The sequence below is a fragment of the Amphibalanus amphitrite genome, unplaced genomic scaffold (genome assembly GCF_019059575.1).
Source record: "Amphibalanus amphitrite isolate SeventyFive unplaced genomic scaffold, NRLGWU_Aamphi_draft 000897F_arrow, whole genome shotgun sequence".
NCBI classification, from domain to species: domain Eukaryota; kingdom Metazoa; phylum Arthropoda; class Thecostraca; order Balanomorpha; family Balanidae; genus Amphibalanus; species Amphibalanus amphitrite.
This window is the reverse complement of record NW_024882391.1, coordinates 40,507-50,000: the sequence shown is the minus strand read 5'-3', so window position 1 is coordinate 50,000 and position 9,494 is coordinate 40,507. Positions and strand designations below refer to the sequence as shown.

Below are 9,494 nucleotides of genomic sequence, written 5' to 3'. Positions count from 1 at the left end.
TTGGGGTAGAACAGATTGTCAAGTTTTACTCCTGTTGCCCTTCGACACGTAAAGCAACTTTTTTCAACCAGCGCCTGCCACACTACATGCAATCGCTATCGTTTCAACATTAGAAGTCGCTATGTCCCTTTTTAATACTGTCGGGTTAGCTTGGCCGACAACTGTTTCCCGTGTCTCAGAGCTCTGCGTTCCCCTGGCTACATTCGCTCCCTATTTGGTTAGCTCTCCCTCCGTCTCATTGTTTGCTGTTGTCATGATGAGATCAAATATTAAATATACAGCCTGGCGCCGTCCTATTTGTTGACGCTGTCGCGCGGGGATGCGGGGATGAAAATAATCATCGCTGAGCTGAAACAAGGCTGAACAATGTAGACTAAATTTTCAAGTATTTAATTATTAAACATTTTAATGGTTTGTTATGTATGCCAAAGTGCAACAGTTAGATGTTGCTGGTATCTGCTTTTTATTAAACAGCATGCGTATTGAAATAAACGTGTTTAAGCCGAGCTGATCACAATTCGTGCATGATCTGCACGTATAATCACTTCAAATATCTTACATATACCTATTCTCTGCCAGCTGCAGCTCAAACAGTCCGAATGACATTTTCTTCAATTTTCATTCCCGTAACAAAGTAGATGTCATCGTCTTTATGACAACAGGTGCTCGATAAAATCTGCTATTGATTATCAGCCGATACGTATAGGTCTGTGCGTGTGTCGGCTTCCGTGTGATGGATGGCCAATGAATCACTCATCAATCACGATGAGTGTGACTGCACCGCGGTCACACTCCGGCCAGTCCGCTCCAGCCACTCCGCTCTCATATTCCCTGCCGTGTGGGATCTGAGCAGATGGTCGCGTGGTGACGGTGCTACCTGACCCCGATCGCCGAGACGGACAGGCGCGCAGCTCCCAGAGATCGCGAATGAACGATCGACCTGCCGGGGCGGCGCAGACGCGGCGGGCGGTGCCCGGTCCTCAGCAGCTAATCCGCTGGTAATGCGACCGGGCAGCACACTAATCCGATTACGCTGTGCAGCATTGGCGGTAATTAAAACATATTTCAAAGCCGATAGCAATCAGAGACGGCATACCGGACCAACATTAGCAGCGCTTGGATCAATTGCGTGCTGATCGCGGGGGCTCGGCTCTGGCGGACTGTGATTGACCGGGCTGCAACAGTGAGGCGTTCATCACTCCAGGGCAGGATGAGGAACGTCAGTTCAGGTCATCAGAGTGCTGGGGTCAGTCACCAGTCAAGTCAAGGCTTCTGACTAAGAAAAAAATGAGAGCGCGCATGCAGGCGCAGCTACGCTTAAAACCTTTTGTTTGGCTATTCTGTTTACGGATGTTCTGTCAGCATTGTCTATAGCTCCTGCTTTTTTTTTTACTAATGCGTGATTGATGCATGCAACCGATGTCTCGCGTCCGAACAGGCAGCATTGGTCACACCATGCTGTTTTCAGTAATCCATTCAGGAACTTCTGTATTCTTTTTCTTTTACCATCGAACATGGCAGCGACCCTCGTATCATCGTCTGGCAGGCGGTCGTGTCAGCAGTGTTGCAGCGATATGGAATATGTAGGCGCGTTACCCTGTTTCATGGCAGCTCGACACTGCGTCTCGGAGAATTGAGCTCCCAGCTCGAAGCGCCCAGCTGGTCACTGATCAGCCTATCCGCTCCGCTAGTCATACGCATCTGACCAAACGGCCTCGCCTCTGCCTATATGTTTTAGCGGACGCTGAGAGCTGCTGCTGTTTCGGTTAGCGATCTCCTATCGGGGTTGTGCCCGTCCGGCTCCCTGCGATGTCTGGAGGCTCATCTGCCGGCTCCCGCGGCGTGGCACAATGCTCTCCGGCTGTGCTTCAATGGCGGTCCTCTACACTGAAAACTTTTTTACACCTTCCTCGGGTGTAAACACCTCAGGAGGGTGTAGCTGAAATTCTGCGTTTTTTGCCCTCGTCTGAGGTGTAATATTTACACTCAAATAAAGTGTAACAAGACACTCGCCCGGGGCGTTGACTTTGCACGTTTACACTCTCCAGGCGGATGAAAAAGGCGGGTACACTCGTGATTGACCTTTTACTGTAGTGTTACACCTAGAGCAGAGCACGCCTTCCGAGTGTATATATCGATCCGATTTCGGGTGTTGTTGATTCCAGATCCCCTTCCCCTTTCTTCCCCCCTTTCCCCTGCATCGGTTGCGCTCACGCTCTTTACAAAGAATAAACACCAGTATAATGTCAGAATATTTTAACATTTATTGGACGTTGATCCGTGCAACAAGTACATGAAACGGCGAGTCCTCTGCAGATATGAACCGGGGCTAGGCGTTCGAGTCCAGCGCCTTCGAGCGCGCTCGAAAAAGATAGCGATGTTCGTGATGGACAGCTCGTCCTGCATGTTCGCCATTGTTTGGAATTTGGCGATCTTCTCCCTTTCGACCCAAAGTGCGCCATCTGCGATGGTGGACGGTCCGTTCGTTGTCGCAGGGCCAAAAACGACCTGCTCCTCACGCATCTCGTAGAAGGTGTTCGAGTTCCTCCTCTGAAGCACACATGGGAAGCGAAATTACTCATACTTGCCGCTGCCAGAAAGTTTAACCCGCGCCCGGGTGGGCCTCTCAGCCAACTTTGCCATGGGGGGAGGGGAGCACACCAGATTATCTATAGAAAGTATAGCTAAGACGCAGACAAAAGCAACAGATAGCTCGTTATAGATCGTTCAGAATCATTCAGGTCATTTTTTGAACAGGTTATTGCTGAGGTCACTGAAGGTCTCCAAACGTAAAAATTTCACGAAGTTCTAGTATTAAACAAGGATGAAACAAAAACCAATAATCCTATAGTGCCATAAATATCATCAAGAGAAGCAGAGTAGAGCCAGCACCGCGGCGCGCCTCATTTTTCCCATCCCTGCATTACAAATTAGCTTTGGAAATCACGCACGACCTAATTTTTCGAGAAAAAGTATAATCTCGAAAATGCTGTCACCTACTTACCCGTTCCGGAGCAGGTGGGTCTTCCTCAATGCTCAATAGTCACACCAGCTCAGCACACTAACAACCACGTTCGTTGAAGCACAATGGCGCACTGAAAGCCGCGTGGGTGCGAGCGGCGTCGCGCGCATGCGCCTTTGTCGTCCGGTACATTACACTTCAGAGCAGTGTTGAGCCAAAACAAAAATGCGGCAATCGCAGATCAAGGATCCTTTGTCAATAACACAGCACACATGAAGCGCGATCATCTACTCTACAGGAAGGTGTTATTCGTAAATGAACAAAAGTTAGGTGTTAAAGTTCAGAATTGCACTTCCATAAGGTGTTGTATGAGTGTGATTTGCACACCAACGAGGTGTAATTTCGCTTTGATCAGTTTCTAAGCGTAATTGCCGTGTTATAGACCTGCGTATAGTGCTCAGTCTGCTATTTACACCTTTAGGTGGTGTTAATACGGCGATGTGAGTGTAAAAATGCTTTCAGTGTACACTGAAAACTTTTTTACACCTTTCCTGGGTGTAAACACCCGAGGAGGGTGTAGCTGAAATTCTGCGTTTTTTACCCTCGTCTGAGGTGTAATGTTTACACTCAAATAAAGTGTAACAAGACACTCGCCCGGGGCGTTGACTTTGCACGTTTACACTCTCCAGGCGGTTGAAAAAGGCGGGTACACTCGTGATTGACCTTTTACTGTAGTGTTACACCTAGAGTAGAGCACGCCTTCCGAGTGTATATATCGATCCGATTTCGGGTGTTGTTGATTCCAGATCCCCTTCCCCTTTCCTCCCCCTTTCCCCTGCACCGGTCGCGCTCACGCTCTTTACGAAGAATAAACACCAGTATAATGTCAGAATATTTTAACGTTTATTGGACGTCGATCGGTGAAACAAGTACATGAAACGGCGAGTCCGATATGAACCGGGGCTAGGCGTTCGAGTCCAGCGCCTTCGAGCGCGCTCGAAGAAGATAGCGATGTTCGTGATGTACAGCTCGTCCTGCATGTTCGCCATTTTGTTTGGAATTCGGCGATCTTCCCCCTTTCGACCCAAAGTGCGCCATCTGCGATGGTGGACGGTCCGTTCGTTGTCGCAGGGCCAAAAACGACCTGCTCCTCACGCATCTCGAGTAGAAGGTGTTTGAGTTCCTTCTCTGAAACACACATGGGAAGCGAAATGACTCATACTAGGCCGCTGCCAGAAACTTTAACCCGCGCCCGGGTGGGGCTCTCAGCCAACTTCGCCATATAGGGGGAGGGGGGCACACCAGGTTATCTAAGAAAGTATAGCTAAGACGCAGACCAAAGCAATAGATAGCTCGTTATAGATCGTTCAGAATCATTCAGGTCATTTTTTGATCAAGTCATTGCTCAGGTCACTGGAGGTCTCAAAACGTAAAAATTTCACAAAGTTCTAGTATTAAACAAGGATGAAACAAAAACCAATCATCCTAGTGCGATAGATATCATCAAGAGAAGCAGAGCAGAGCCAGCACCACGGCGTGCCTCATTTTTCCCATCCCTGCATTACAAATTAGCTTTGGAAATCACGCACGTCCTAATTTTTTTCGAGAAAAAGTATAATTTCGAAAATGCTGTCATCTACTTACCCGTTCTGGAGCAGGTGGGTCTTCAAATTTGCTCAATAGTCACACCAGCTCAGCACACTAACAACCACGTTCGTTGAAGCACAATGGCGGACTGAAAGCCGCGTGGGTGCGAGCGGCGTCACGCGCATGCGCCTTTGCCGTCCGGTACATTACACTTCAGAGCAGTGTTGAGCCAAGACAAAAATGCGGCAATTGCAGATCAAGGATCCTTTGTCAATAACACAGCACACATGAAGCGCGATCATCTACACTACAGGAAGGTGTTATTCGTAAATGAACAAAAGCTAGGTGTTAAAGTTCAGAATTGCACTTCCATAAGGTGTTGTATGGGTGTGATTTGCACACCAACGAGGTGTAATTTCGCTTTGATCAGTTTCTAAGCGTAATTGCCGTGTTATAGACCTGCGTATAGTGCTCAGCCTGCTATTTACACCTTTCGGTGGTGTTAATACGGCGATATGAGTGTAAAAATGCTTTCAGTGATGGAGAGGGGAGTCTCCTGGTCGCAGGTGCATTACCAGAGGTGTTGATTTCCTCGGCTGTGCGCCGGCAGACGGCCGAGACCGATGAGGCGGGCCCAGATGGACGAGCTGATACCTGCCGAGGTGTCATATTGTTCTGGACGCTGCGCCACCCAGAGGTCTACCGCCCGGGTCCGGACACCTGCGGCGGAACAAACGGCACGTCCCTAAGGCTGGTCGTGTGGGCGCTGCAGAAACGCTTTGATGTAACGGCTAGCAATGGTGCGTGCATTGCATTAGTAGGTTCGGCGGAACGTGGGATAACTGATATTGCTGAGCACAAAACAATTACTGATCTATGGGTCCGTTTACTGATTTATGGGAGCGAATGATATCGGCAAAATATTCCACCGATGTCACGTTTTCCAAGTGGCTATGGTAACGATAATAGTGGTGAGGCGTCAATATGGTAACGACCTGTGGGTTTCTCTCGCCCGTCTCCTGACCTTACCCAACTACTGAGGTAACACGGAACCACGTCGGAACGCCAGACAGTATACCACGGGGCAGCTGACGTCACGTCAAAGGGCGGTAAGTGTTTGTAAACAGAGCTGTGCGGGCGCGGCAGACATGGTACGCCCCCGTGTATGTGGATGTGTTGTCCCGGTCAACATTGTCGGTCGGACCACTGTGACCCCGCCCCGCTGCCCCTCACCCGTCCTGTGGCGGCTGTTTTGTCGGGTCGCTCACCGGGGTTGAGATCGGCACTGAGCGCGACAAACAGCCGAGTGGGTTTGCGCTTCACTGACCCGACTGGTGGTCGCAGGTGGCTGCCGGCTGGGGTCAAACGATCCATTTACAGCTGGCTGGCCAGCAGCCCTGTTTGCCGAGCTACTTACAGCCGTCGTGACAGTGCCACGGTCCGATTAGCCGCGGAAGACGGGCGGCGAGGAGCGCGGAGGACAGCGGAGACGGCGGCTTGCGAAACATGGACGGAATGTGTCGGCCACTCGAGAGTTGCGAGACGGCCATCCGCGCAGCCGTCGGCACGCGTTAACGACACAAAGCGGGCTCAAACGAGGCGATGTCGGATGACACGCTAGCGCCTGTCGTTCACAAGTACTTACCAGAATTGGGTAAAGAGTGCCGGCTTCGAAGATGGGGCTTGAACACAATTCCAGCAGACTTTGAAATGCCGATCACACTTCAGAGGCACACGTGTCAAAACTCGTTTTTGCAAAACATGCAAAAAACATGATTTGCCTATAATGCTACAACCCACAGAAGCGATACTAAATAAGTTTCGTTTAATTTGATCGTCTGCGGTTTTCGGTCAATGTGGAGCATATACAGGTGTAGGTGCTGAGTGCTGACACATTAAAGGTTGGCGCCATTTAACAAGTTTTGTCTACAGGTGGCCAAGTATGTTTTGAATGCTATATGCGCCAAACCGACGTCCGACATGGCCCACACAGTCGGGTTATTTTGGTGCATGAACGAACAGGTCGTTCGAGGAACACAACCCCATTCCTCCGTTCTCTCGCGTGTCTCCGAGTCCAGTCACGGTCTGAATCAGACCAACAAGAGGCCTCGCTCTTCATGTCACCAGGAGAGCCGTGTGTTTGTGGTTCTCACGCGCCCTGCACCCCGCTCGAGAGGCAGCTCGCTCAGCGTTCGCCCTCCAGAGGGGGCGGTAAATGGCATGGCGTTTGCGTTGTACTCGGTTTCCAGTTGTGATTCGGCCGAGCGACGGTGCCTCTGACGAGTCAGCGGACGCGGCAAATTCCGAAGGGAAAGGGGTGGTGACCTGGCGCGTTACCACGCGCCTGAGATGGAAGGGTGCATTAACCTTTCGGCTGCCATGGCCTCTTGGGGGACGGGACCTCGTTTCTCCCCCATTGCTGTCCCGTTAATACCTATAAACCAGTATAACGCCTTTTGGGGCGACTAACGGAGCGAGCGAGAGGGTGGGCCTTGCACGTGCGAAATTGCGAGGGGGTACCTCCAACTGACTTGTGCACGGCACCCTACTAACTGGTCTCTAGCGATGTGCCAAATTTGGGCACAATCGGCCCAGCCGTTCTCGAGATCTGGAAGCGGCACCCTGCACGTGCGCACGTGCAAAATGGGTCCCAACTGACTTGTGCACGGCACCCTACTAACCGGTCCCTAACCGTGTACCAAATTTGAGCGCAATCGGTCCAGCCGTTCTCGAGATCTGGAAACGACCCCTGCACGTGCGCACGTGCAGCAGCACCCCAACTCTGGCACATGTATATGCAGTGCCTAGTGAGTGCCTACCTACATGCCAACTTTCAGCGCAATCGGCCAAGTAGTTACCGAGATATTGCAACAATTACAAAAGTGACACCTCTTCGTTTTGCACGTGGCACGTGCATAAGGGGTCACCCACATGCATCGGGAATAGTCCAATACTTGGTAGAAGGAATGAAGCTACCCTACAAAAATTACCGCGTGTAAATCGGTCAAGTGGTTGCTGAGATATAAGCCTCGCAAAAGCGTGACCACGGCCGGCCGGCCGGCCGGCCGGCCGGCCGCTCATACTCAGAAATTTCCGTTAATCTAAGGAAAGACTACGCTCGCTTCGCTCGCTCCGTAACAATGTAAGACATGACATTATAGGAAAGAATCGGTGTCAAGCTAAGCAATGCCATATATGCAAGGCCATATAAGAAATTAAGTCAAACGATCTTTGTCCAATTCCATTGGCTCTCAAGCCGCGTGGTGAAGTTCAGCGAGCTTCCTTATCCGGGGAAAATTTACTTTAACCCTCGCCGGCACAGGGGGGGGGGGGGGTTGATGCAACCCCCCCTAAGGTTTTTCGCGAAAAACTCGCGTAAAAAGCGGCCGATCGCGACGAAACTTTCAGTACCCTCGCATTGATCAAGTTGACACGTCCCCTGAAAATTTCATGACCCTGACCCCAATGACCTTTGACCTGCGACCTCTTTTCCGTGACCATGTTTGGCCGAAATCGCGATTCGGCGTATGTTGGCTCGCATTAGCCGCGCGTTTGCAAGCTTTTCGTGGTTTCAAACGTTCAAACATGTAATTTGATGTTGCTCCCATACATTAGGGTGGGTGTCAAGGTCACCTGAGGGTCAGGTCAGGTCATTGACCTTTGGTGACCTCGGGTGACCTCGGTTCACTTTTTCGAGTTTTACGTGTTTCCAGGCTAGTTTTTGGAGCTGAATTCGAATTTACCAACCATTTGAACATTTACGAAGTATTTTTGGTGGCTTCGTAACATGTTACGAAGCTGTCAGAGGCGGTTGACACGTATTACGAATACCCGTCACAACCCCTACCGGTTGACCTGACCTGACTTGACCCGACCTGGTCTAAATGCTTAAAAACATCATCTCTGATCAAAACTAACACGATATTCGTGATCAGCACCCCGGAAAACCGCATAGCAGCCACACTTTACGACTTTCTAACAGGTCCCGATTTTCCCGGTTTTCGGGTCATTGACCTGACCTGGAAGGTCACCCGATGACCTAGGACCTTAAAATTGGGTATCATCGGCTTCGTCTCGTGACGGGCAACACGCTCGTTCTTTCCGTGAAGCCCTAGCTCGATCAGGGGCCAAACGCGAGGGGGGTCGTACCAACCAACCCCCCCCCCCCCCGTTGTGCCGTCGAAGGACGCAAAATGGCCTGTACCGGCGAGGGTTAAAAAAGGTGTTACTGCTGAACTATTGTATCTTTCTGAGGCGCAAGATGCGATAAATAAAATTAAATGCGTGCGTAATGCGTAACTTTGGCAAGTTCAAAGGTAACAGTTCGTGGTAAGTAGCTATAATCTCATGAATTATTTAAAAAGTCATGTGATGTCCGGAGTCGTGTGAATTCAAAAACATCTGCCTGATTTTTTAGCGACTGCCTCTGTACAGGGCTGTAGCCAGCCTCTTGCGTCGTCGTCTGCGCGGTTGCCTTTATCCCTTCTAAATTGCCGCTTCACCATTAGTGCGTATGACGCAGTGGTATCGTGCATTGCTAGGAAACAAAGACTGTTTTCGTTCCCTTGCCACATTTGTTCCACATTTAGCGTCGCGTGCTCCCGTACTGTGAGGTGTTCAGTTATATGTACCGTCCAAAAACGTTGCCCGTATGACGCATCGTCTTCGAGGAACCACACTCGCGAGGCCCTCAGGCACGAACCAATGTTTGTTTTGGAGCAATCAGGTCGCTTTGAAAAAGTGAACATGTGACAAAGACGAATCATTTATCATCCGGGTCTCTCAAATGTGTTCAATGGATTCTGATGGATTGATGGAAAGCTTTCTGCAGTTTGAGAGCTCATGAGTTCTTCCTCGCACGGCGTGCTTCCGCATTCACGAAGTATCGGGTGCTTCCAGTTCACATTTATGACAAGCCCCTCGTCCCCCTGCAAACGTCATCGGG

The 9,494-nt window shown here is 50.3% G+C and overlaps 1 long non-coding RNA gene across 1 annotated transcript; it reads right to left on the bottom strand.

Moving 5' to 3' along the window:
• Positions 1-3,843: 3,843 nt before the first annotated feature.
• LOC122367794 lies at positions 3,844-5,082 on the bottom strand. Its single transcript, XR_006254117.1, has 2 exons — positions 4,607-5,082; positions 3,844-4,150 (listed from the first exon to the last, which is right to left on the bottom strand). It is a non-coding gene; the product is annotated as an uncharacterized LOC122367794 (long non-coding RNA).
• Positions 5,083-9,494: the final 4,412 nt, after the last annotated feature.